At 40.1% G+C, this 27,637-nt stretch overlaps 2 pseudogenes; both read right to left on the reverse strand.

Annotated features, from left to right (window-relative positions):
• Positions 1–219: 219 nt before the first annotated feature.
• On the reverse strand, positions 220–8,790 carry LOC142842050 (spindlin-2-like; annotated as a pseudogene).
• Positions 8,791–18,925: 10,135 nt separating this feature from the next.
• Positions 18,926–27,630, reverse strand: LOC142842051 (spindlin-2-like; annotated as a pseudogene).
• Between the last annotated feature and the right edge of the window lie 7 nt (positions 27,631–27,637).

Genomic DNA, 27,637 nt, shown 5'->3' on the forward strand with positions numbered 1-27,637 from the left:
CTGCTTTGTTTTGAGGCACGTATTTCTGTGATGCCCCATCCACCAAACACAATCCATCATTGACCAAATAACACAACATGTTAACAAATTTTTATTTTCTGAGAAAGAATAATCCATTGGAAAAGATACCAGGATTAATAGAAGACCTGAGATATCTCTGAATAAACACATTCCCAAAGAGAGAATTAAGTCTGCCCCTCTAAATTTGAGAATTTCATTTTAACAGATCTTCACCAAATCATAGACATAGATATGGAAGTCATTATCAAACTTGATGAAATACACGGAAAGTTTGGTGGGAACTTGGTAAATAATTTTACCTATCTCTTGGGTTCTATCTTTTTTTGTTTTACTGCACTATTTTGCCTGTAAGGAATCCTTGACATATCCAAAGTCACCTCTATTGGAGGATATTCTGGCATGATGTGGGGGTTGCCTTCAATGGAGTCATCGAGATGGTGGTAAAGGTACAGGACTGGATCATTCTCGTTGACAATTTAGAAACAGGTTGTAATGGTCTGCACCTCATCTGGGACCATGCCACTTGGTAATGGTGTAAATGAATGCAGACAGATTGTAAACATATAGAGTGCTTTAATGGAGAAATAGACTTACAGAACCACCCTTCCCACAGAGACCAGAAACGCAGAAGCAGCGGCTGGGAGCAAGGATGCCAAATTTATAGGCAATCATTAGCCCGAGGGGTACATGCCCCCTAAGGGGTGGGACTTATCCCTACATCTCCCCTTTTTGTCTAAATAAGACAGAACTAAACCAAATAAAACTATATACACTAATAACAAATAATAAATATAACAAACAATATTGAGAACAAAAGTTTTGCTAAACATTCTATCTCAAGGAGTCTAAATGATGTAGAAGTAACTACAATTGTATAATCTTCAGCTCCGTCAAATATCTGAGAAGGGAATAAATATTACTTAACAAATGAGATATATCCAAAATGTGCAACAATTGACAGAGATAACTGACTACCTGGGCAATCACCCAAAGTCTCGTTTGCAATGTTGAGTCAACCAACTTGGGCCAAGGCCTAATATAACTGACATGCCATTTTCAAAGGCAAGGAGCTTTTCAAAACTATCTTTCCAGTTCTGCCAAATAGAAAGGCTCCAGGTGGAGAGACTTTGGTGCTCAATGTTCTCTCGGGAATAGAGCGGTGTTGCCAGGAGCAATTGTGTCTCACTCTCATGAAACTCTGAGTTAGATTAAAGGCCATTTTCTACAGATCTTTGAAGAGATTGAAGGTTATCTATCTATAATGAGTATAATCTCTATATATCTAGAGAACCTGATTAGTCTAATTACAAATGACAAACTTAAATGACTATTTATCTATATAATTCTCAATATCTGTCTAACTCAAAGACTAAGACAATAAACAAGTGTGTAACAATGAGGATAATGACCTCCAAATATAAACACTGTACAAATATACATTGCAATATGGTAAATATTTATCAATACACAAACGTTATACAAGTATCGTAATCAGAGGTAGAAATGTACACTGCAATATGGTAAATATATATATCATTGCATAAAAAAGGTTTTAAACAGAGATACAAACATGCATTCATACAATAGTCAATATAATTTAAATTTGTATCAATATACAAGAATCGATACCAATATATTTGTCTAAAAGCAGTAACTCACAAATATAAATCTATTATCCCATCATTCCCTTGTTTTTTTCAAAATGATCCCTGAGCTTATAAAATTTCTCCCCCAACATCCCAACCCCTAAATGATGCCCCTAAACCCAGGGGTAAACTTTAATGGGGGAGGGGATGTCCTTTAGAATTACTTCCAACTGTCATGTGGGCGACGCTCTTTCAGGGGGATTCTATGAAAGTAAAATGATGGTTAAATTTCAAGATCAATGTATTTCAAAATTGCATATAGTCTCTGAGTATTTTGTGGAGGTCTGGCTATAATGTTGTACAAGATGTGCAGGATTTCAGCTAACCAAGTTGGGATCGTCTTGTGCAGCTGGTACCCAAAACAGGTCTTGTAGTAGCGCTATCAGTATCATGACGTCATGTCAACCAGGTAGAGTTGTTGTTGTGGGGCCCCATCTTCTTCCTGGAAACTTCAAATATCACTTAAGGAAAAACTCATTGTTCATTTTGAAATACTTAACCATTAATCATATAGACATATATATATATATATATATACATATTCACTGAAAAGCATGATAGATATATTCAATGAAAAGTATGATAGATATGAAGAAAAGCAACGATGTTTTCTAAACTCATATTTCTTTCTGTCCCATATCATGGCTCTTGACATGAGACAGAAAGTACAGAAACTCTGGGTTTTTCTGTTACTAATAGGCTTGGAATTAGAGAGGGACTGAGCCAGAGTCCAACTTTAAAACCATCTCTACATATTTATAAAGAAATGTTTAATAATACAGATATATATATATATATATATATATATATATATATATATATATAATTAATACTTACAAAATGTGTCTATCCATCAGTAATTAAATATTCAGGGTCCCTTAATTTCTTTGAAGATGGGTATTTTCCTGTGGAGATAAGAAAAGAACTCTGCCTCTAACCTATCTGTATTTCTTACCATCAGTATGCTCGCCATCCTTATGAAAGAATTGTTATTTATCTTTTCCAAGTGGCTTCTCTTCTTCAAACCGAACCTTTACTAATTTTGACGGTATCCACAATTTTTCCTGACTTGTGGACATAAGAGCAAAACCCCTTCACCAAAGTAGCACATCTCCTGGCTTCCATTGTGAGGTTAGCACTTCCTTGAAATAAACTGGTTGATTTAGTTCAGTAGACTTTTCCATTATCCAATGTCTTTCTGCTCCCATTGTTCCCTTCTCATTAGCGTTGAGAAAATTCAAGGTGAACAAAGCATTATTTAACCTATTTCTGGGGGTGTTTTCCACCCCTTTCTGTTTGTTCAACATATCCTTTATAGGTCGATTTGATCTATCTATGACTTCTTGACCTGTAGGATTGTATGGTATACCTGTAACATGCTTGATATTGTAATAATCCAAAAACCGTATTATTTTTCTAGAGACATAAGCAGGACCATTATCCATCTTTATTTGTGTAGGTATACCCATGATATACATGACTTCTAATAAATGAGTGATTACTGAATCAGCTTTTTCTGAACTTAAAACAGTTGTCCACTGAAAGCCTGAATAAGTGTCAATGGTGTGATGAACATATTTTAATTTGCCAAATTCTACAAAGTGGAACACATCCATCTGCCAGTTTTCATTCCTTTGGGTGCCCTTTGGATTAGCCCCTGCAGGCAGTGGCGTTTGGTTATAGAAAGAGCAAGTAGGGCATTTCTTTACAATCCCCTTAGCTTGTTGCCATGTAATTGAAAACTCTTTCTTCAAACCTTTGCTATTAACATGATGTTTTTTATGAAACTCAGAGGCTTGTAGCACACTACCAATCAATAATTGATCAATTTCTGCATTACCTTGTGCTAGAGGACCTGGCAGACCCATAAGGGATTGGGTTTATCTTATGTACATAGGGCAAAGCCTGTCCCGGATCAAATCTTGAACTTGGAGAAAAAATTAAACATCAGGTATATATTCAACAGTTTCAATATGTAAAATAATTATTTCTGCGTATTGTGAATCTGTAACTATATTAATAGGTTCTTTAAAATACCTTAGCACCATAAGAATTGCATATAATTCCACCTACTGGACAGAATTATAAGTACTTTGTTCCACCTCACCCAAGTCTTCTGATTTGTAAACTGCCTTCCCTGATTTATTGGCATCAGTATATAATGTATGGGCTCCAGTTATTGGAGCATCATGAACGATTCGAGGAAGAATCCAAGAAGTTCTCTTTATGAAGTTAAGCCTCTTGATTTTTGTATAGTTGTTATTAATGTCTCCCAAAAAAATTAGCACAAGCTCTTTTCCATGGTTCATTATCTTCCCATAATTACTTTGGTTCATCAGCAATGAAAGGCACTATAATTTCCACTGGGTCTATGCCTGTTAGTTGACGAAGTCTCAGCTTGCTTTTTATAATTAACTCAGAGACTTTTTCCACATAAGTTTTCAGTTTCTTACTTTGTTTATTTGGTAAAAAGATCCATTGCAAAATAATATCATCTCTCTGCATTAAAATTCCTCTAGGAGAAATTTTTGATGGTAGTATGACGAGAATACATTCGAGCTCTGGATTCACCCTGTACACGTATGCCTGTTGTAATTTTTCATCAATCATTGTCAGTTCCTTTTCTGCTTCAACTGTTAATTCTCTGGGACTGTTTAAATCTTTATCACCATCCAAGGTTTTGTTCAATGAATTATTAGATCAGGTGTTAGTCCAAAAGCTGGTCGTAGACTGGAAATGTCTTCTAAAACTCTGTGAAAGTCATTAAGTGTCCATAGGTGATCTCTCCGAATTTGTGCTTTTTGTGTCTTAATTTTTTGCAAACCTATTTTATAACCTAAATAATTATAATCTAAATAATTCAGAATCTACTTTTGAATCTTTTCATGACCGATTTGCAATCCCCATTTAGGTAAAAGTATCTTCATTTCTTCAAGAGTCTGTTCAAGTTATCCATGTTTGAATCGGATAACAAAATGTCGTCCATGTATTGGTATACTAGAGATTTGGGAAATTTCTTGTATATCATATTCATTGGTTGGTTCACAAAATATTGGCACAGGGAGGGGCTATTTAACATACCATGGGGAGGATGGCACAGCGGTACCTCCTCAAAGGTTGAGAATTGTTATAAGTAGGCAGTGTGAATGCAAATCTTTATCTTCTTTTTGCAAAAGTATAGTGAAAAAACAATCCATTAAATCAATAACTATGAGAGGTCATCCTTTTGGTAATAAAGAGGGCAAATGAATTCCAGATTGCAGAGGGCCCATAGGTTGAACAACCTTGTTGATGGCCCTGAGATCTGTCACCATTCTCCATTTACCTGATTTTTTTCTTAACCACAAATACAGGAGAATTCCAGAGGCTGGTAGATTCTTCTATATGTCCAGCATCTAATTGTTCTTGTACCAGCTGTTCTAAAGCCTGTAACTTTTCCTTAGCTAAAGGCCATTGCTTTGTCCCTATTGGTTTCTCAGTCAACCATTTTAGAGGCAAGGCTGTTGGTATCTCTGAAGGGACATCAATTGCTTGTTCTTGTACAGCCCGGATGGACGGTTTTCTCCATTTGTAATATCTTTAATATTATTCTCAGAAATATAGGCTCTAGAAGTAGCAGGAATGTTAATTTCGGTATTCCATTGTTGTAATAGTTCACGACCCCATAAATTCATTGCAAATTGGCTACATATGACCTTAATTTTCCTTTTTGTCCCTCTGGCCCTATACATTCACCCCATCTCGTGCTCTGCCTTACTCGAGATAGGGTTTCAATTCCCAGGAGCTGAACACTTACATTCTGAAGAGGCCAATATGGATGCCAAGATTCTGGGGTAATGATACTTACATCAGCACCTGTGTCCAGCAGGCCAGTAATAAAAATGCCATTTACACACACTCTCAGTTTAGGTCTTTGAACATTTATAGAAGTTTGCCAAAACACACGTAACTTATCTTTCTGAACATTATTGCTTGTAACAGTAGGCATGGGGCTTCCTAATTGTCCTTCTGAGGCACATTCTCTGCAGAAATTGGAAATGACTGAAACTTGTTTGTCATGGGGGCCTGTGAGGGTCCCCTTCTCATGTTTCCCTTCTGTATCAGGTTGTCTTATCTATCTCTTGTAGACCTGCATTCATTCTTCCAATGTCTGCCTTTTCCACATCTTCTACATATACCTGAAGGCTGAGTCCTCCTATTTCTGTTATTTCTAGAAGATGCATTATTATTATTATTATTTCTGAAAGATGCATTATTATTATTATTATTATTATTATTATTATTTCTGAAAATCTGTTGTCTACTATTCCTTTTTATATGACCCATTTTGCCACAATTAAAACATATGGTATTCTGGTGTCTCCTTTTACCATTGGAAATTGCTTCTTCTACCCATGCTTCAGTGCCATAATCAAATGTATCAACATTGAGTGTATGCAAGACCCATTCTTCCAAGGGCGCTGATCTGAGCTTTAAAGGCCCCAAAATCCTTTTGCATTCCACATTTGCATTTTCATAAGCCAAAGACTCAATCATTATACATCTTGCTTCTGGGTCAGATATCCTTATTTGTACAGCCTTAGTTAGTCTCTGTAAAAGTCACTAAAGGGTTCTCTCTGACCCTGTTTAACTCTGACAAATGATTCCATTCTCTCTCCTGGGCCTTGTACCCTGTCCCAAGCCCTTAAGGCTGCTGTAGTACACATGGAGAGTGTGTTTTCATCCAAATTAGCTTGTTCCTGAGGGTTGGAAAAGAGCCCGTCACCTAGAATTTTATCTAGGGAAATGTCAATTCCTTTGGCTTTTTTCTGCTGTTCTAAGAGTCTAGCCTCTTGCCTGAATAAGCATTGCCATTTCAATTGCGGTCCACTCTCAAGTACTGCAGAGCTCAGCTGGAGCCAGTCCGAGGGGGTTGCTCTGCTTGTTGTGCCCCAAGATCTTATCATCTCTTTTAAAAAAGAGGCTTGCATCCCATAAGGCATGACAGCCTGTTTTATTTCCTTGAGATCATTCATACGGACAGGCTCCCATGTATCATCCTTGATGACCCTAGTGTTTCTGGAACCAATCACCTTCTCTGTTGTTATTACTGGAAAGGCAGGTAGAGCTGTAGGTAGAGTGTTGTGGAAATTGTCCCGGAGAGATTTACCCACAGATGTAGTTAAAATTTGCCTTTCTACCCTTTGCTCTTCTTCATCAGAATTTAAGAATTCCTCAATCTTTTCAATTCTATCCACCATTGCCTTCTGCAATGTCTGAATCTCCTGTCCAGAATTATGTTCCAAAGCCTTCATTGAGGATTCTAAAGTATGACATTTGTCTGTTAGAGATAACATCTCATTTTTGGACTTAATCTTTATGGCAAAAACTGTGCCTTCTTTTATTGACAATCTTTCTGTCAATCTCTCGTAAGCTTTAGACAAAATCCGATTGTGACATTCAGCAGTTTTGATTCTCTCACTTAATGTTTCATTTCCTACAGAAAGGGACTGAAGCTTACGATCCACATCAGCTGTTCCCTCTTCCATAGTAATGAATTTCTCCTTAACATCAGCCTGGAGAATTTCAAACTGATTCTTGATAAAATTGTTGTCATTCTCAATTGTTTTTAAGTTTTCAATCTCTGCCTTAAGAATCCTGGATTTGTCTCGTAAAGACTTTATCATATTTCTATTATCAAACCATTTAGGGCCAATGAAAACTACGAATCCAAAAAGGATCCATAGATGTGGGTTGATAGACACCTCTTGTAAAATCTCCCACATGGTACAATTAAAAAAAACTGTGAAATTCTTGAACAGTAATGTGTTCAGCCTATTTATGTATAACAGAAAAAAAAATAAATGCAATGATCGGTTCCTGCCAGTGGTGGTCTCTGTGTTTTTGGAGTCTGTCCTGGAACTAGCTCTTGTAGACCAGGCTGGCCTCAAACTCACAGAAATCCACCTGCTTCTGCCTCCCAAGTGCTGGGATCAAAGGCGTGCACAACCACCTCCTGGCCAAGTCACTTTCTATCAGACCAAATCTGCTACTGTGGCGACTTTTGTTGCAAAACCGCAGGTACTTGAGCTTCTGCTAATTCAGGCAGTGGGGTTCTGCTGCAAACTTAGCCAAGGCAGACAGAATGGGACTGTGTGGCCGAGTGTGTCTGGGACTAAGAACTGGGAACCCCAATCAGGAACTAAAAAACAGCACCTGGGAGCGTGCTGTGTTAGGTAGTGGCCAATGCGCTTGACTTGGGGGAGAGGGGAAATATCCTGAGGGTGGATGGCAAAATGTAACGGTGTAATCAAATGCAGACAGATTGTATATATATATATATATATATATATATATATATATATATATATCTTTAATGGAAAAATAGACTTATAGAACCAGCATTCTCGCATAGACCAGGAAAGCAGAAAGAGCAGCTGGGAGCACTCTCGCCAAATTAATAGGCAAATATTAGCCCGAGGCAAATACATTTCTAAGAGGCGGGACTTATCCCTACACCACTCCACTCCTCCTTAGAGCCTGGCATGATGTGGAGGTTGCCTTCAAGGTAGTCATCCAGGAGGTGGTAAATGTACAAGAATGGATCTTTCTTGTGGGTAATATAGAACCACGTCTTCATGATTAGCACCTCCAATAGGACAATCCACTTCCAGTCATCCTTAGAGCCATTTTTGCAAACAAATGTATGTCTCACTGCTCTGCCAACTATGGTGTTTGAAAGATAAGTGTCTGTCACCTGAGGAAATGGCACATTATTAGGCAGGATCTTAAGGTTTAAAATCCTTTCATCGCTGTGAAACTCCAAGCCATAGACACAACCAATCCAATCATATTTCAACAAATAGAGAGAGGGATTTGTTGGCAGTTGAACTAGAATGATGGCTTTTGACTGGGTGACTGGTTCATTATCTTCCTTCAAGCCATGAGAAATTCTGAGGCCACAATATTCTCAAGGGCCACAAAAGGCCTACTCAGTTTTTGCTTCAGGAGAGATGGCTCATTCCTCTTCTGGAGAGGATCTCATAGAAAGAGGCATCTTCATCATTGTGATAGACTTACTGAGATAGGACACATCACTCCTGTTTCATTGTCTCTTGGCTCTCCTTCTGTGCTTGGGCTTCATAGCTGCCAATCACTGCATCGGAAGAACTCTTCAGTTTAAATCAGACACAAAGTGTTTTCCTCCATCATAAGTGCCTGTAAGCATAAGAATGTGAGGATGTGAGTTCGAGGCTCACTTCTGGAAGATCTTTGGGGCAGGTGACAAAGGCAGGGCTGAATAGATCTGGACACCTAAATTTAACTTGGTCTTAAGTGAGTACTGTGAGTCAAACTGCCAAGAAAGACACATTAATCTGGGCAACAGCACCTATTAGAAATAATTATCTTTTAAAACAAATATGGACAAAAAGGATCTTTGCCATTTAAGTGGACTGAGGAATTGGACATTTTTAGCAAAGATAGAGTGGGGAGAATACCCGACGTTAACCGTCCCCCAGCTATCAAATATAGGAGCTGTTAACGACATAAATTTTGGACCCAGAGCAGATTTGAAAGAAACCTTTCTTTGACTACAGAGGTCCTAGTTGCTTCCTAAACATATTTACCAAAAGAAAATATCTTGGCTCTCGAGATTCCAACTTCTGGAAATTTGGTTGAACAGTTGTGGAGCCCAAGAGCTGAACTGACCTCCTCAGCCACCGTGAAGATAGTAAGCCCAGCTTCACAGAAGACTAGTGCTTCATGTGGAACAGAGTTGCCACCCCCAACCAAAGCTTTGTGACATCATCAAGGCTCTACTTATGTCATAAAACTCCTCCTAGCCAGGTTTCTTCCCTACTAACCCCCAGAAATATCCAGCATACAGGTCCTAAAATGCTGCTCATACAGCCCCATGAAGACCCAAAATAAAAACCCCAATCTTCTTCCCAATTACTTGAGTCATATTTTCCAAGTAACTCAACCCCTTTATGTGTTTTTTTTTTTTTTCTGTAAAATAATTTTTGGTCTGAGTCAACAACTCACATGAATGTTTTTTTTTCCTAGCTCCAATGTCCTCATTCGTTATTTTCTATTGATTTTTCCATTACTTCATAATAATAATTATCAAACTTTCCACTTCTTTTCTTCCTCCCACATTCTTCTTGCTCCACAAATAAACCTCTCCACTCAAACACCAGTCCAAATAGAGGGCAGGGTACTTTGAGCTGTGGGAAGTCCAAGCCCACCCTTCATCCATCCAGATTTAGCAAGGTATGCATCCACAAAAAATATGATCACAAAAAGCCAGTGTATGATATGCAGACAATTGCAAGTGCCATTATCTTTGGCTTCTCCTTCTGCCCCAATTGTCAGCCACATTCAGAGCTACCAGTTTGATCCCATGTTCTTTCATTCCCAGGTCACTGGATTAGTTGAAATCCCCTTAGTTCAGGCACAGTGTCTCATAGTGTGGACCAAGCCCTTATATTCCTGACATCCTTGCTCTTTTTCTCCATCCATCTGCTCTTCCACTGGAGCTTGGAAGCTTCATCTAGTTTTCTGATTTTGACCCTAACTTTATGTCCATCATTTGCCAAACATAATTCCATGGTGGTTTTTAAGATAGTCATCAGTCTGACTATGGAACAAGGCACACATAGTTCCTAGGGACATGTCACAGTGCAGTCAACTTCTCCTCCCTGCTTAAGTACCTAGAGAGGGTCACCCTATGGCCTTCTGAGAACCACTCGAGAGATATCGATCTTGACATCCCAGAATGGCCCCATAAATTGAGATATCATCAGTGTATGTGCATTAACTTGTGTGTGTTTGTGTCTGTGTATTTAAATCGCTTCCTATGTATAACCCCAACAGCTCAGATATTAAGGGCAACATTGAATAAATGGGACCTACTAAAACCAAGAAGCTTCTGTAAAGCAAAGGACACTTTCACCAAGATGAAAAGGCAACCTACTGACTGGGAGAAGATCTTTACCAACCCCACAACAGACAAAGGTCTGATCTCCAAAATATATAGAGAACTCAGGAAACTAGACTTTAAAATGCAAATTAACCCAATTAAAAAATGGGTCACTGATCTGAACAGAGAATTCTCAGCAGAGGAAGGTCAAATGGCCAAAAGACACTTAAGGTCATGCTCAACCTCCTTAGCGATCAGGGAAATGCAAATCAAAACAACTTTGAGATATCATCTTACACCTGTCAGAATGGCTAAAATAAAAAAAAACTCCAATGATAGCCTTTGCTGGAGAGGCTGTGGAGGACAGGGTACCCTCATCCATTGCTGGTGGGAATGCAATCTTGTGCAACCACTTTGGAAGTCAGTGTTTCGGTTTCTCAGGAAATTCGGGATCAACCTACCCCTGGACCCAGCAATACCACTCCTGGGAATATACCCAAGAGATGCCCTATCATATGACAAGAGCATTTGTTCAACTATGTTCATAGCAGTATTATTAGTAATAGCCAGAACCTGGAAACAACCTAGATGCCCTTCAATGGAAGAATGGATGAAGAAAGTGTGGAATATCTACACATTAGTGTACTATGCTGTGGTCAAAAAAAATGACTTCTCGAATTTTGCATGCAAATGGATGGAAATAGAAAACACTATCCTGAGTGAGGTAACCAAGACCCAAAAAGATGAAAATGGGATGTACTCACTGATAATTGGTTTCTAGCCATAAATAAGGGACATGGAACCTACAATTGGTGATCCTAAAGAAGCTAAGTAAGAAGGTGAACCAAAGGAAAACATATAGTTATCCTCTTGGTTATGGGAAGTAGACAAAGCTGCAGGAGAGAAAATTGAGATCTTGGGGGAGGGGTGGGATGGGGGTAAGGGGAGATGGGGAGAGAAAAGGGAGAAGGGGAGGAAGGGGGAACTTGGAGAAAAAGGAGGATTGGGATAAAGGAAGGATGGATAGGGGAGCACGGAAGCACAATTCTTAGTTAAGGGAGCCACCTTAGGGTTGGCAAGAGATTTGAACCTAGAATGGCTCCCAGGTGCCCAAGCCGAGGTCCCCAGTTAATTCCTTGGGCAGCTGGGGATAGGCAACCTGAAATGACCCTATCCTATAGCAATACTGACGAACATCTTGCATATCATCATAGAACCTTCATCTGGTGATGGATGGAGATAGAGACAGAGACCCACACTGGAGCACTGAACTGAGCTCCCAAGGTCCAAATGAGGAGCAGAAGGAGGGAGAACAAGAGCAAAGAAATCGGGACCACGAGGGGTGCACCCACACACTGAGACAGCGGAGCTGATTTATTGGGAGCTCACCAAGGCCAGCTGGACTGTGACTGAAAAATGATGGGATAAAACTGGACACTCTGAACATGGCGAACAATGAGAGCTGATGAGATGCCAAGGACAATGGCAAGGGGTTTTGATCCTACGTAATGTGCTGGCTTTGTGGGAGCCTAATAGTTTGGATGTTCACCTTCCTAGATATGGTCAGTAGGGGGAGGACTAGGACTTACCACAGGTCAGGGAAACCTGACAGCGCTTTGGACCTGAGAGGGAGGGGCAAAGTAGTGGGGGGGAGGGAGAGAAGGTTGGGAGGAGGGAGAGAATGGTGGGAGGAGGAGGAGGGAAATGGGAGGCTGGGAGGAGTTGGAAACTTGTTTTTTTTTTCTCATTTTCTCAATAAAAAAGATTAAAAATAAATAAATAAATAAATAACAATAACAAATGGATTGTAATATTGAAGTTTCTTCTCATCTTGAGAAGAATATTTGCTACATAAACACTGTCACTGTGATAGTGAGAGTGGAAACTGTCTCAGCAATGAGAAATAACTGGAGGAATCCCCCAGTAGTTAGGATCAGTGTCCCAGGAACTATGCCCAAGGAAAGTCAATAAACTCAGTGATGGAAGATGAAACCCTGCCTAAATAAAACCCTAAATCATTTAGGAGGAACATGACATACTCTTACAACAGTTACAAGAGGTCTAAAATGCCTGGACTGGAACATAATGGGAACACAATGACGTGGAGCTGAGAGTGCATGGCAAAACTGATTGGATCTGGCAAAAATTATGTAAGCATACCAAGGAAACCACCAGTGGGACAAAACCCTAAGAAATCTGTATGGCAACATATCATGTTGAACATTCTAAGATTTATAGACAAAGGAAAGGTCTTAAATATGTCACTGTCACACAGGTGATGATGAACCAGTTTCACCATAGAGTGACTCCCTGCTGGTTTAAGATAACCTGTCAATTCTGTCTATTCAGTTACAAGGAAATTTGCATTAATTGCACAGATTAACAATCAGTATCATTTACTGCACAATCAAAGGCAAGTCAAAGAAATCATAGACATGTTGAATGCTGATGATGTTATTGGGAGTTTTGATGCGTTTTTTCTTAAAGGGAAATCATCGGTGACTCTCATGCATGAAGCAGATCCTTTCTCTGTGATGTTTCCAGAATAGCCACTGAGATACCAGCCCATGGAGTTGTGGTCTCTCTCTCTTTTAAAAAGCAACTTCTACCTTTAGCTTGGTCCCTTGCTTGAGCTTTCCTTCCGGCTACTAGGCTCCTTTTCTGATCCTGCAGAGGGCTTTTGTCAGGGATTGTGATCTCTAAGATTTTCCCCTTTCAAGAACTAATCATTCTATTAATCACAATTCTAAACTGCTGTGGGAGTTTGTTTGTGACTTATGCCTTCATATGTGATACAAGCGACCTGTGTGTATAGGGTCTTCTCTCTGTTCATGTGGGGAAGGCATGGCAGCAGGAGTAGATGGCTGCTCATTCTCTGTAAGGAAATCAGTAAACAGTGGGGACCAAGTACAAGGATGTCCTGAAATATTAACTCTTGTCCTTTCAAGGCCCCAAAGCCTCCAGCTAGGTTCAGGGTCACGACAATCTCCAAAACCCACTGATCATGAAGTATTCAGAACCAGAAGCCTGTGTGTGCCATATCACATCAATTCATCGTGAGTACACCAATCTGTTTTTTTTTTTAATACTACATTATTTTGTCCCATCAGAACGATCTATATTACCAATTAACCAAATTTGCTGCATCTTTGGTGTCCTAGAATTGCTTTAAATTGTTGCTGGGACAGTCTTACAAACCTTCCTGTGCTGTTATGAGACCCTAAGGGGACAGCACTTATTTCAGAAATCAAAGGCAGTTGGGTTCAATCCTATGGTTAGCTGTTAGCTAGACACTGGAAGGATGGATTTGAATAAGAAAGGGAGACAGGATGCATGGAGGCAGGTAACCTTTCCTTTGCAAAATGACCCATTTTGAGGCCTTACTTCAGGCTCTTCTCTTCTCCTAATCTTGGTTTTTTTATTAGTTTAAAAGAAGAATTAAAACTCCATTTACAGTATCTGTGAACCTGAATGAGTTAAGTATGTGTGACCAACTTGATGTCTGCCTGTCTGTCAACCGGGCCAGAGTTCAGGGGCATCTGATGCATAGCACAGGAATGTCAGCCATCAATCTCTGGTCCACCTAACTCTACAGCATTAGAGTTGTCATGGTTGCTCATCTCATCTTCCTCATATGATCTCCATCCACAGAGATGTCAGAAAAATCCTCCCCTGAGAGTGCAAGTTCTTTACAAATGAAAGATTATACAACAGAAGACACATGGGAGATTTATATGGGCAAGCTGTTGAAAGGATAAAGTGACAGAAGAAGTTTATTGATTAATTAAAGAAAGAATCCGCTTAAGCTGATAGGTTAGAACCTAGGTAGGTGGAGTAAACAAAATAGAATGCCGGGAGGAAGAGGTAGTGAGCTCAGAGAAGCCATGCTCCCCTCTCCCCGGCAGATGCCATAGCTCTGCTCTCTGAGGCAGATGTCGATGCAGCCAGCCACCATGTCAGACATGCTGAATTTTTCCTGGTAAGTGCACCTTGTTATACTACACTGATTATTAGAAATGGGTTAAAATGCTGAATCTAATGGGCCAGCAGTGTTTAAAAGAATACAGTTTTTGTGTATTTATTTCAGACATAACCTTCATGCAGCCGTGGTGCTGGGGACACAACCTCGCTGCTCAAATAAGTACAGAATGGCTTGCAGCCTTGTGGACAACTGAATCCACTGAAAGCCTGAGAAAGCTTGGGAAAGAGTAAAGCATGTTTTCTTGGGAGCAGCGATTTCTTGGTCTGCTCTGCTTGCTAGAAGAAAGCAAGGGCTCTCATCTAAAAGAGGCTTGCTGACTCAGCTTCAGCTGCAAAACCCTGCAGCCTTTAAGAGGTCCTGCCACAAAACATTTAAATGGTGTTGATAAAAGCCAACTGAATGCTTGTATGTTTTCAGCAGTAGCAGGAAAAAAAACTGTGTTGTTTTAAAATGCCGGGTTTCTGGGCCATCCTGCCTGGACAAACTCTGACTGTTTGAGGAAGGAGGGCCAGCTACAGAAAGAGGGCTTGAGTGTTGTCTGTTGCAGCCTCTTGGATGGCAAGGACCTTGAAACACTGTAGACTTGTGGCACTGAATGCGGCTCTGTTCGGTACCTCAGCCACAAGGTTGGAATGGCAGAAAGCTAAGGAATGGGCTACATCTGGCCAGCAAAGCCATGGCTTTAGGCCTACTGAGATTGCTTGGTAAATGAAAGACTCATGTGGTCAGAAAAACAGAGAGAGACATAGAGTAAAGAGAGATTCAAAGACAAAGAAAATTTTTAAATGATTTACAGAGTGTTAAAAATATGTGCAGGCTAAAATTTGAAGTTCTTAAAGTTAAAAAAAGGAAGAGAGTTGTTGGGTGTGGTAGTACACACCTGTAAACCCAACACATGGGAGGCAGAGGGAGATTGACCTCTGTACCTTCAAGGTGAGGTAGCACATGTCTTTAATCCCAGTGCCTAGAAGGCAGAGACAAAGAGATCTTTGTGAGTTCAATGTGTAGTAGCATACACCTTTAATCCCAATGCCTGAAAGGCAGAGAGAGGCAGATCTCTGAGACTTCAAGGACAGACAGGTATACAGAGTTATTCCAGGTCAAAGATACAGAGAACCTGTCTCAAAAGGCAAAAAATAAAAAGGGAAAATAATTAAAATAGAGGTTAAATTGAAGCGCACCAAATGGAAAATTCACAGCCAATTTTGATACTGTGTGCTATTATGCTCTGTTTTAATCGTTTGAATATTGAGGCAGGATAATAGCTGCTAAATGATGTTTCTTTATAAAAGCTGCTGAAATAATCCAACATAGATATTTTGAAAATGCCTTGACTTTGAAATTTGGATCTAAGGACATGATGCTTTGGAAAGGAGTTTCTTATTTTGTTTTCACAGAGGGTGATAGTCTGTGGATGCCTCTATCCTAATATGGTAGGATGGACCACGCCCTACTTAAAGGTTGCTGTGAACACCTTTAAAAAATTGCTTCGCTCAACTGCCAACTGAGATAAAACATTAATGATGCCACCATTCAGCAGGAAGCAGTTTGGAGAGAAAAAACTGCACCCACGTTCCCAAATATGGCTTATAAACCATGTTCTTTTACATTTAAAGTGGGATGTGATATAGATATGAATATTTGCATTAGTATAGATTTTGCTTTACTGATAGAGATTTTAGGTCAATTTTGTTATATGTATATGCATTTTTGATCTTAATTAAGGTATTGTGATTGTATAGTTCATTTAAAAATGTAATGTATATAGGTTATTAATGAATAATCATTAATAATAGTCAAGTATGTAGTCAAGTTAGTTAGATTTTCTAGTTACATTGATATATATTTCAGTTACATAGGCATTTTTCATATCTTTCTAGACTACAAAATAGGCTATTTAATGTTTTAGTACCTTAGGGTTTTTCATGACTGTGAGACACTCTACTCTTGGCAGCACAAATCTACTTCAGGAAGAAGATGGGCATCAAGAGGATCCTTATGGAGTTTGATAGCCATTTGGGGAAGAAACTGCTCTTGCCTGGACGATTGCATAAACTGTACACAGAGAACACTCAGAGAGAGGACTACTGAACTTGCCTAAAGGTGAGATGATCTTTTCGTGTTCCTGATTCAGGAGTGAGTCAGCAAAACATTCTTCAAGACAAGCAGATAGTGACTGCCTTTGATATTTCCTGCTTCATGGAAATGTCTGCTGGAAACTATGGGTCTGTAGGCTGAAGGTGGATACCCCAATGCTACAGAGGAACTTTGGATGACTGTCCAAGCAGCGAGATGTCTCTGTCATTTCTAGAGTTTGAAAATGGCTTACTTTTTGTTTGCTTAGGTAATGTTGTCTTCTTCTGGAGTTTTGATGGAGTTGAAGAATAGATAGATAGTTATAGTTTTCCACTGTTATGATAAAAGATAAAATGGCTATAAATATGGTAACTGTAATTCTTGCTTGATAACTGTTTTGTTATATGTAATTTTGCTAAGTTAAAGTTAAAATTCCCGTTCTTGTTTAAACAGAAATAGGAGTAATGATGGAGTATAGGTCATTGGTTAATTAAATAAAGAAACTGTTTGGCCTAAAAGGTTAGAACATAGGTGGGTGGAATAAACATAACAGAATGCTGGGAGGAATAGGAAGTGAGCTGGGAGACGCCATGCACCCCTCCCATGGGTAGACATGGTAGCTCTGCACTCTGAGGCAGATGGCGATACAACCATCCACCAGGTCAGACATGCTAAATCTTTCCTGGTAAGCGCACCTCGTGCTGCAACATACATTATTCGAAATGGGTTCAAAGGCTGAAAATAATGGGCCAGGCAGTGTTTAAAGAATAGGTTTTGTGTGGTTATTTCGGAGCATAACATTACAAGGCAGCCCCATGGGGACGCAGCCCCGCTGCTCAAATTTCTACAAACAAGGGGGAAATGGAAGAAGGGAAGGAAGAAGAGAGAGAGACAAGGAAGAATGGATGAATTCAATCATTCATTGGAAAAATGAGTGGACCAATGAATGAGGAGACCTAGTAGGATAAAATGTGCTGCATTCCCTCAGAGAGTCAGGCCAAATTAAGGATTGACAAGGTTTTCCACTAAGGAGGAGGCTTATTCCTTTTTACCTTCTTTGTGCTCCAGGCCCACCCATGAGAGTGATGATGAGGACAGGGAGAAGAAGAGGAGAGGGTGTACCAGAAATCCTTGGTACAATTTCTCACCCAAATTGTAGCCAAATCACATGACCTGGGACAGCTGATCTACATGCTGGACCCTAACTCCCAGTTTGACAACTCTAACATTTTAACTAAGTTTGTGAAGGTGAAGAAAACAAAAATCGCCCCATTACAGGATGGCAGGTTCCTTACAGGATGGGAGTCAGACATCAGTACCATACTGGTTTTTGGCGATTTGATGGGTGTGTGGGGACTTTGCCAGACTCCACCTAGCATCATGGATTCCCGACTTTATTGATATTATGGAGTTTGGTGCATTCATCATATGTGTGCATGTCACACACTAGTGGGCATCATATGTACATGTTTATCCTGTGTGTGGGTGAGTGTGTTCATGAGTTTTATAGCCCAAGTACTACAGAACATGATCAATGAAAGGGAACACTGTTTTCCAGATATGGCAGGGCAATTATTTAAATGAACTGACAAGGGTTGGATGGCATGGATAAGACCTATGAGAGTTCAAGGCATACCGAATCCAGGCATGACAAAGTAGGTGGCAGACAGAATTCTGGCAAAACTAAGTAGATAGCTTGATGTCGATCTCACTGCAGAAGAGCAACAGGGTGGAGACACTTTTCACTAAGCAACATGCTCTAGTGGAGATCAAACATCCTGTGACTTACAGCCAGTACGAATTAAACCATTCATCAAATGAAACCTAATTTTCTCTGATTTTGAGTAGACATTTGTGTCCCTTCCTGATTAATCTACTCTTTATCCTCTTAAGTCCCAATACCTCACGCTGATATCGGTCACATCTTTCCATTTGACATGGTTTTCCCTCAAGCTTCATACCGCCCCGAGATCATACAACTTTTTGTCCCCTCTCCACTGCTTCCTTGACAGCCATCTTGTCCTTTACCACACCACGCATCCCCAGTCCTTTACTCTCCAAGGGGAAAAGACCATAAATCCTGCTTTGTTTTGAGGCATGTATTTCTGTGATGCCCCATCCACCAAACACAATCCATCATTGACCAAACAATACAACATGTTAACAAATTTTTATTTTTGGAGAAAGAATAATCCATTGGAAAAGATACCAGGATTAATAGAAGACATGAGGTATCTCTGAAAAAACACATTCCAAAGAGAGAATTAAGTCTGCCCCTCAAAATTTGAGAATTTCACTTTAACAGATCTTCACCAAATCATAGACATAGATATGGAAGTCATTATCAAACTTGATGAAATACACAGAAGGTTTATTGGGAACTTGGCAAATAATTTTACCTATCTCTTGGGTTCCATCTTTTTTGTTGTACTGCACTCTTTTGCCCTCCAAGGAATCCCTGCCTAATTCCAAAGTCACCCCTACTGGAGGACATTCAGGCGTGATGTGGAGGTTGCCTTCAATGGAATCATCATGATGGTGGTAAAGGTACAGGACCGGATCATTCTCGTTGACAATGTAGAAACAGGTCGTTATGGTCTGCACCTCATCTGGGACCACGCCACTCCACTCTTCCTTAGAGCCTGGCATGATGTGGAGGTTGCCTTCCTAGTAGTCATCCAGGAGGTGGTAAATGTACAAGACCGGATCTTTCTTGTAGGTAATATAGAACCAGGTCTTCATGATTGGCACCTCTTCTAGGACCATCCCGTTCCAGTCATTCTTAGAGCCATTTGTGCCAATGAATGTATGTTTCACTGCTCTGCCAACTATGGTGTTTGAGAGATGAGTGTCTGTCACCTGAGGAAATGGCACCTTATTAGGCAGGACCTTAAGGATTAAAATCCTTTCATCACTATGAAGCTCCAAGCCATAGACACAATCAATCCCATCATATTCCAACAAATAGAGAGAGGGATATGTTGGCAGTTGATCTAGAATGATGGCTTTCCAATGGGTGACTGGTTCATTGGCTTCTTTCCAGCCATGAGAAATTCTGCGGCCAATATATTCTCCAGGGCCTCACTAGGCTTATTAAGTTTTTGCTTCTGGAGCGATGGCCCATTCTTCTTCTGGAGAGGTGGCATGCAACTCATACTAAGAGGCATCTTCATCATGGCGGTAGACTTACCTAGGTAGGCCACAGCACTCCTGTTCCACTGTCTCTTGGCTCTGTTTCTGTGCTTGGGCTTCATAGCTGCCAATCTCTGCATAGGAAGAACTCTTCAGATTTAGTCAGACACAAAGTGGTTTCCTCCACCATAAGTGCCTGCAAGGATACGAAGGTGAGGATGTGAGGTCAAGGCTCTTTTTAGGAATAAATTTGGAGCAGGTGAAAAAGGCAGGGCTGAATAGATTTGGATACCTAAATGTAATATGTTCTTAAGAAATTAATAGGAAAATTATCAAACTCTTGTCTACAGCTCAGTGTATGTGTATCAGAGACATATTCCTGCTGCAAAATGCAATTGACCTCTACTGAGAAACCTACTTCCTGACTTACTATATCAATGAGAGAGGAAGCTATGCCTATACCTAAAGTGAGAAAGAAATATCTGAACAGATGGCAAAGAATTCAAAGAACAGCCACTCCTCTCCTTACCACTCAAGCTACTGGTTAGTTGGCTGATCTATAACCACCTGCCCAAGGTCATGGCACTCCAGTCCACTGGCTCTCTCTATTGTGTCTCCTGATCTAGATCCAGGTTGATTACATAAAGATATTCTGTGTCTTCATTAGAGAAGTGAGTACTGTGAGTCAAACTGCCAAAAGAAAGAAACATTAATCTGTTGGACAGCACTTGTTAGAAATAATTATCTTTTAAAACACATATGGAAAAGAGGATCTTTGCCATTTCAGTGGACTTAGGAATTGGACATTTTTAGCAAAGATAGAGTGGGGAGAATACCTGACATTAACCGTCCCCCATCTATCAAATATAGGAGCTGTTAACGACATAAATTTTGGACCCAGAGCAGATTTGAAAGAAACCTTTCTTTGACTACAGAGGTCCTAGTTGCTTCCTAAACATATTTACCAAAAGAAAGTATCTTGGCTCTCGAGATTCTAACTTCTGGAAATGTTCAGCTGCCTAATTCGGTTGATCAGTTGTGGAGCCCAAGAGCTGAACTGACATCCTCAGCCACCGTGAAGATAGTAAGCCCACCTTCACAGAAGACTAGTGCTTCATGTGGAACAGAGTTGCCACCCCGAACAAAAGGTTTGTGACATCATCAAGGCTCTATTTATGTCATAAAACTCCTCCTAGCCAGGTTTCTTCCCTACTAACCCCCAGAAATATCCAGCATACAGGTCCTAAAATGCTGCTCATACAGCCCCATGAAGACCCAAAATAAAAACCCCAATCTTCTTCCCACTTACTTGAGTCATATTTTCCAAGTAACTCAACCACTTTATGTGTTGTTTTTTTTTTTCTGTAAAATAATTTTTGGTCTGAGTCAACTACTCACATGAATGTTTTTTTTCCCTTGCTCCAATGTCCTCATTGGTTATTTTCTATTGATATTTCCATTACTTCATAATAATAATTATAAAACTTTCCACTTCTCTTCCTCCTCCCACATTCTTCTTGCTCCGCAAACAAACCTCTCCGCTCAAACACCAGTCCAAATAGAGGGCAGGGTACTTTGAGCTGTGGGAAGTCCAAGCCCACCCTTCATCCATCCAGATTTAGCAAGGTATGCATCCACAAAAAAATATGATCACAAAAAGCCAGTGTATGATATGCAGACCATTGCCAGTGCCATTATCTTTGGCTTCTCCTTCTGCCCCAATTGTCAGCAACATTCAGAGCTTCCAGATTGATCCCAAGTTCTTTAATTCCCAGGTCACTGGATTAGTTGAAATCCCCTTAGTTCAGGCACAGTGTCTCATAGTTTAGACCAAGCCCTAATATTCCTGACATCCTTGCTCTTTTTCTCCATCCATCTGCTCTTCCACTGGAGCTTGGAAGCTCCATCTAGTTTTCTGATTTTGACCCTAACTTGATCTCCATCATTTGCCAAACAAAAGTTCCATGGTGGTTTTCAAGATAGTCAGTCATCAGTCTGACTATGGGACAAGGCACACATAGTTCCTAGGGACATGTCACAGTGCGGTCAACTTCTCCTCCCTGCTTAAGTACCTAGAGAGGGTCACCCTATGGCCTTCTGAGAACCACTCGAGAGATATCGATCTTGACATCCCCAGAATGGCCCCATAAATTGAGATATCATCAGTGTATGTGCATTAACTTGTGTGTTTTTGTGTGTGTGTATTTAAGTCACAATAACAAATGGATTGTAATATTGAAGTTTCTTCTCATCTTGAGAAGAATATTTGCTACAGAAACACTGTCACAGTAATAGTGAGAGTGTAAACTGTCTCAGCAAGGAGAAATAACTGGAGGAATCCCGCAGGAGTTAGGCTCAGTGTCCCAGGAATTACGCCCAAGGAAAGTCAATGAACTCAGTGATGGAAGATAAAACCCAGCCTAAATAAAACCCTAAATCATTTAGGTGGAACATGAGATAGTCTTACAGCAGTTACAAGAGGTCTAAAATGCCTGGACTGGAACATAATGGGAACACAATGACGTGGAGCTGAGAGTGCATGGCAAAACTGATTGGATCTGGCAAAAATTATGTAAGCATACCAAGGAAACCACCAGTGGGACAAAACCCTAAGAAATCTGTATGACAACAAATCATGTTGAACATTCTGAGATTTATAGACAAAGGAAAGATCTTAATTATGTCACTGTCACACAGGTGATGATGAACCAGTTCCATCGTAGAGTGACTCCCTGCTGTGTTTAAGATAACCTGTCAATTCTGTCTATTCAGTTGCAAGGAAATTTTCATTAATTGCACAGATTAACAATCAGCATCATTTACTGCACAACCCAAGACAAGGCAAAGAAATCATAGACATGTTGTTGAATGCTGATGATGTTATTGGGAGTTTTGATGGGTTTTTTTCTTAAAGGGAAATCATCGGTGACTCTCATGCATGAAGCAGATCCTTTCTCTGTGATGTTTCCTGAATAGCCACTGAGATACCAGCCCATTGAGTTGTGGTCTCTCTCTCTTTTAAAAAGCAACTTCTACCTTCAGCTTGATCTCTTGCTTGAGCTTCCCTTCCGGCTACTAGGCTCCTTTTCTGATCCTGCAGAGGGCTTTTGTACGGGATTATGATCTCTAAGTTTTTCCCCTTTCAAGAACTAATCATTCTATTAATCACAATTCTAAACTGCTGTGGGAGTTCGTTTGTGACTTATGCCTTCATATGTGATACAAGCGACCTGTGTGTATAGGGTCTTCTCTCTGTTCATGTGGGGAAGGCATGGCAGCAGGAGTAGATGGCTGCTCATTCTCTGTAAGGAAATCAGTAAACAGTGGGGACCAAGTACAAGGATGTCCTGAAATATTAACTCTTGTCCTTTCAAGGCCCCAAAGCCTCCAGCTAGGTTCAGGGTCACGACAATCTCCAAAACCCACTGATCATGAAGTATTCAGAACCAGAAGCCTGTGTGTGCCATATCACATAAATTCATCGTGAGTACACCAATCTGTTTTTTTTTTAATTCTAAATTATTTTGTCCCATCAGAACGATCTATATTACCAATTAACCAAATTTGCTGCATCTTTGGTGTCCTAGAATTGCTTTAAATTGTTGCTGGGACAGTCTTACAAACCTTCCTGTGCTGTTATGAGACCTTAAGGGGACAGCACTTATTTCAGAAATCAAAGGCAGTTGGGTTCAATCCTATGGTTAGCTGTTAGCTACACACTGGAAGGATGGATTTGAATAAGAAAGGGAGACAGCATACATGGAGGCAGGTAACCTTTCCTTTGCAAAATGACCCATTTTGAGGCCTTACTTCAGGCTCCTCTCTTCTCCTAATCTTGGTTTTTTTATTAGTTTAAAAGAAGAATTAAAACTCCATTTACAGTATCTGTGAACCTGAATGAGTTAAGTATGTGTGACCAACTTGATGTCTGCCTGTCTGTCAACCGGGCCAGAGTTCAGGGGCATCTGATGCATAGCACAGGAATGTCAGCCATCAATCTCTGGTCCACCTAACTCTACAGCATTAGAGTTGTCATGGTTGCTCATCTCATCTTCCTCATATGATCTCCATCCACAGAGATGTCAGAAAAATCCTCCCCTGAGAGTGCAAGTTCTTTACAAATGAAAGATTATACAACAGAAGACACATGGGAGATTTATATGGGCAAGCTGTTGAAAGGATAAAGTGACAGAAGAAGTTTATTGATTAATTAAAGAAAGAATCTGCTTAAGCTGATAGGTTAGAACCTAGGTAGGTGGAGTAAACAAAATAGAATGCCGGGAGGAAGAGGTAGTGAGCTCAGAGAAGCCATGCTCCCCTCTCCCCGGCAGATGCCATAGCTCTGCTCTCTGAGGCAGATGTCGATGCAGGCAGCCACCATGTCAGACATGCTGAATTTTTCCTGGTAAGTGCACCTCGTTATACTACACTGATTATTAGAAATGGGTTAAAATGCTGAATCTAATGGGCCAGCAGTGTTTAAAAGAATACAGTTTTTGTGTATTTATTTCAGGCATAACCTTCATGCAGCCGTGGTGCTGGGGACACAGCCTCGCTGCTCAAATAACTACAGAATGGCTTGCAGCCTTGTGGACAACTGAATCCACTGAAAGACTGAGAAAGCTTGGGAAAGAGTAAAGCATGTTTTCATGGTAGCAGCGATTTCTCGGTCTGCTCTGCTTGCTAGAAGAAAGCAAGGGCTCTCATCTAAAAGAGGCTTGCTGACTCAGCTTCAGCTGCAAAACCCTGCAGCCCTTAAGAGGTCCTGCCACAAAACATTTAAATGGTGTTGATAAAAGCCAACTGAATGCTTGTATGTTTTCAGCAGTAGCAGGAAAAAAAACTGAGTTGTTTTAAAATGCCGGCTTTCTGGGCCATCCTGCCTGGGCAAACTCTGACTGTTTGAGGAAGGAGGGCCAGCTACAGAAAGAGGGCTTGAGTGTTGTCTGTTGCAGCCTCTTGGATGGCAAGGACCTTGAAACACTGTAGACTTGTGGCACTGAATGTGGCTCTGTTCGGTACCTCAGCCACAAGGTTGGAATGGCAGAAAGCTAAGGAATGGGCTACATCTTGCCAGCAAAGCCACGGCTTTAGTCCTACTGAGATTGCTTGGTAAATGAAAGACTCATGTGGTCAGAAAAACAGAGAGAGAAATAGAGTAAAGAGAGATTCAAAGACAAAGAAAATTTTTAAATGATTTACAGTGTGTTAAAAATATGTGCAGGCTAAAATTTGAAGTTCTTAAAGTTAAAAAAAGGAAGAGAGTTGTTGGGTGTGGTAGTACACACCTGTAAACCCAACACATGGGAGGCAGAGGGAGATTGACCTCTGTACCTTCAAGGTGAGGTAGCACGTGCCTTTAATCCCAGTGACTTGAAGGCAGAGACAAACAGATCTTTGTGAGTTCAATGTGTAGTAGCATACACCTGTAATCCCAATGCCTGAAAGGCAGAGAGAGGCAGATCTCGGAGACTTCAAGGACAGACAGGCATACAGAGTTATTCCAGGTCAAAGATACAGAGAACCTGTCTCAAAAGGCAAAAAAAAAAACAAAGGAAAAGTAAACAAAATAGAGGTAAAATTGAAGCACACAAAGATGGAAAATTCACAGCGAATTTTGATATTGTATGCTATTATGCTCTTTTTGAATCATTTGAATTTTGAGGCAGTAGCAATAGCTGCTAAAAGATGTTTCTTTATAAAAGCTGCTGAAATAATCCAACATAGATATTTTGAAAATGCCTTGACTTTGAAATTTGGATCTAAGGACATGATGCTTTGGAAAGGAGTTTCTATTTTGTTTTCACAGAGGGTGATAGTCTGTGGATGCCTCTATCCTAATATGGTTGGATGGACCACACCCTACTTAAAGGTTGCTAAGAACACCTTTAAAAAATTGCTTCGCTCAACTGCCAACTGAGATAAATCAATAATGATGCCACCATTCAGCAGGAAGCATTTTGGAGAGAAAAAACTGCACCCACGTCCCCAAATATGGCTTATAAACGTTCTTTTACATTTAAAGTGGGATGTGATATAGATATGAATATTTGCGTTAGTATAGATTTTGCTTTACTGATAGAGATTTTAGGTCAATTTTGTTATATGTATATGCATTTTTGATCTTAATTAAGGTATTGTGATTGTGTAGTTCATTTAAAAATGTAATGTATATAGGTTATTAATGGATAATCATTAATAATAGTCAAGTTTGTAGTCATGTTAGTTAGATTTTCTAGCTACATAGATATATATATATATTTCAGTTAGATAGGCATTATTCATATCTCTCTAGACTACAAAATAGGCTATTTAATGTTTTAGTACCTTAGGGTTTTTCATGACAGTGAGACACTCTACTCTTGGCAGCACATATCTACTTCAGGAAGAAGATGGGCATCAAAGAGGATCCTTATGGAGTTTGATAGCCATTTGGGGAAGAAACTGCTCTTGCCTGGATTGTTGCATAAACCGTACACAGAAAACACTCAGAGAGAGGACTACTGAACTTGCCTAAAGGTGAGATGATCTTTTCGTATTCCTGATTCAGGAGTGAGTCAGCAAAACATTCTTCAAGACAAGCAGATAGTGACTGCCTTTGAAATTTCCTGCTTCATGGAAATGTCTGCTGGAAACTATGGGCCTGTAGGCTGAGGAAGGAAACACCAACGGTACAGAGGAACTTTGGGTGACTGTCCAGGCAGCAAGATGTCTCTGTCATTTCTAGAGTTTGAAAATGGCTTACTTTTTGTTTGCTTAGGTAATACTGTATTATTCTGGAGTCTCTGATGGAGTTGAAGAATAGATAGATAGTTATAGTTTTCCATTGTTATGATAAAAGATAAAATAGATATAAATATTGTAACTGTAATTCTTGCTTGATAACTGTTTTGTTATATGTAATTTTGCTATGTTAAAGTTAAAATTCCCGTTCTTGTTTAAACAGAAATAGGAGTAATGATGGAGTATAGGTCATTGGTTAATTAAATAAAGAAACTGTTTGGCCTGAAAGGGTAGAACATAGGTGGGTGGAATAAACATAAGAGAATGCTGGGAGGAATAGGAATTGAGCTTAGAGATGCCATGCACCTCTGCCATGGGCAGAAATGGTAGCTCTGCACTCTGAGGCAGATGGCGATACAGCCAGCCACCAGGTTTGACATGCTATATCATTCCTGGTAAGCGCATCTCGTGCTCCTACATACATTATTAGACATGGGTTAAGAGGGTGAAAATAATGGGCCAGGCTGTGTTTAAAAGAATAGTTTTTGTGTTGTTATTTCGGAGCATAACCTTCAAGGCGGCCCCATGGGGACGAAGCCCGCTGCTCAAATTTCTACAATCAAGGGGGAAATGAGAGAAGGGAAGGAAGAAGTGAGAGAGACAAGGAAGAATGGATGAATTCAATCATTCATTGGAAAAATGAGTGAACCAATGAATGAGGAGTCCTAGTAGGATAAAATGTGCTGCATTCCCTCAGAAAGTCAGGCCAAATTAAGGATTGACAAGGTTTTCCACTAAGGAGGAGACTTATTCCATTTTACCTTCTTTGTGCTCCAGGCCCATCCACGAGAGTGATGATGAGGACAGGGAGAAGAAGAGGAGAGGGTGTACCAGAATTCCCTGGTACAATTTCTCACCCAAATTGTAGCCAAATCACCTGTCCTGAGACAGTTCATCTACATGCTGGACCCTAACCCCCAGTTTGACAACTCTAACATTTTAACCATGTTTGTGAAGGTGAAGGAACCAAAAATAGCCCAGTTACAGGATGGCATATTCCTTACAGGATGGGAGTCAGACATCACTACCATACTGGTATTTGGATGTTTGATGGGTTTGTGGGGTCTTTGCCACACTCCCTCTAGCATCATGGAC

The sequence above is a fragment of the Microtus pennsylvanicus genome, chromosome Y (genome assembly GCF_037038515.1).
Source record: "Microtus pennsylvanicus isolate mMicPen1 chromosome Y, mMicPen1.hap1, whole genome shotgun sequence".
Lineage (NCBI taxonomy): Eukaryota > Metazoa > Chordata > Mammalia > Rodentia > Cricetidae > Microtus > Microtus pennsylvanicus.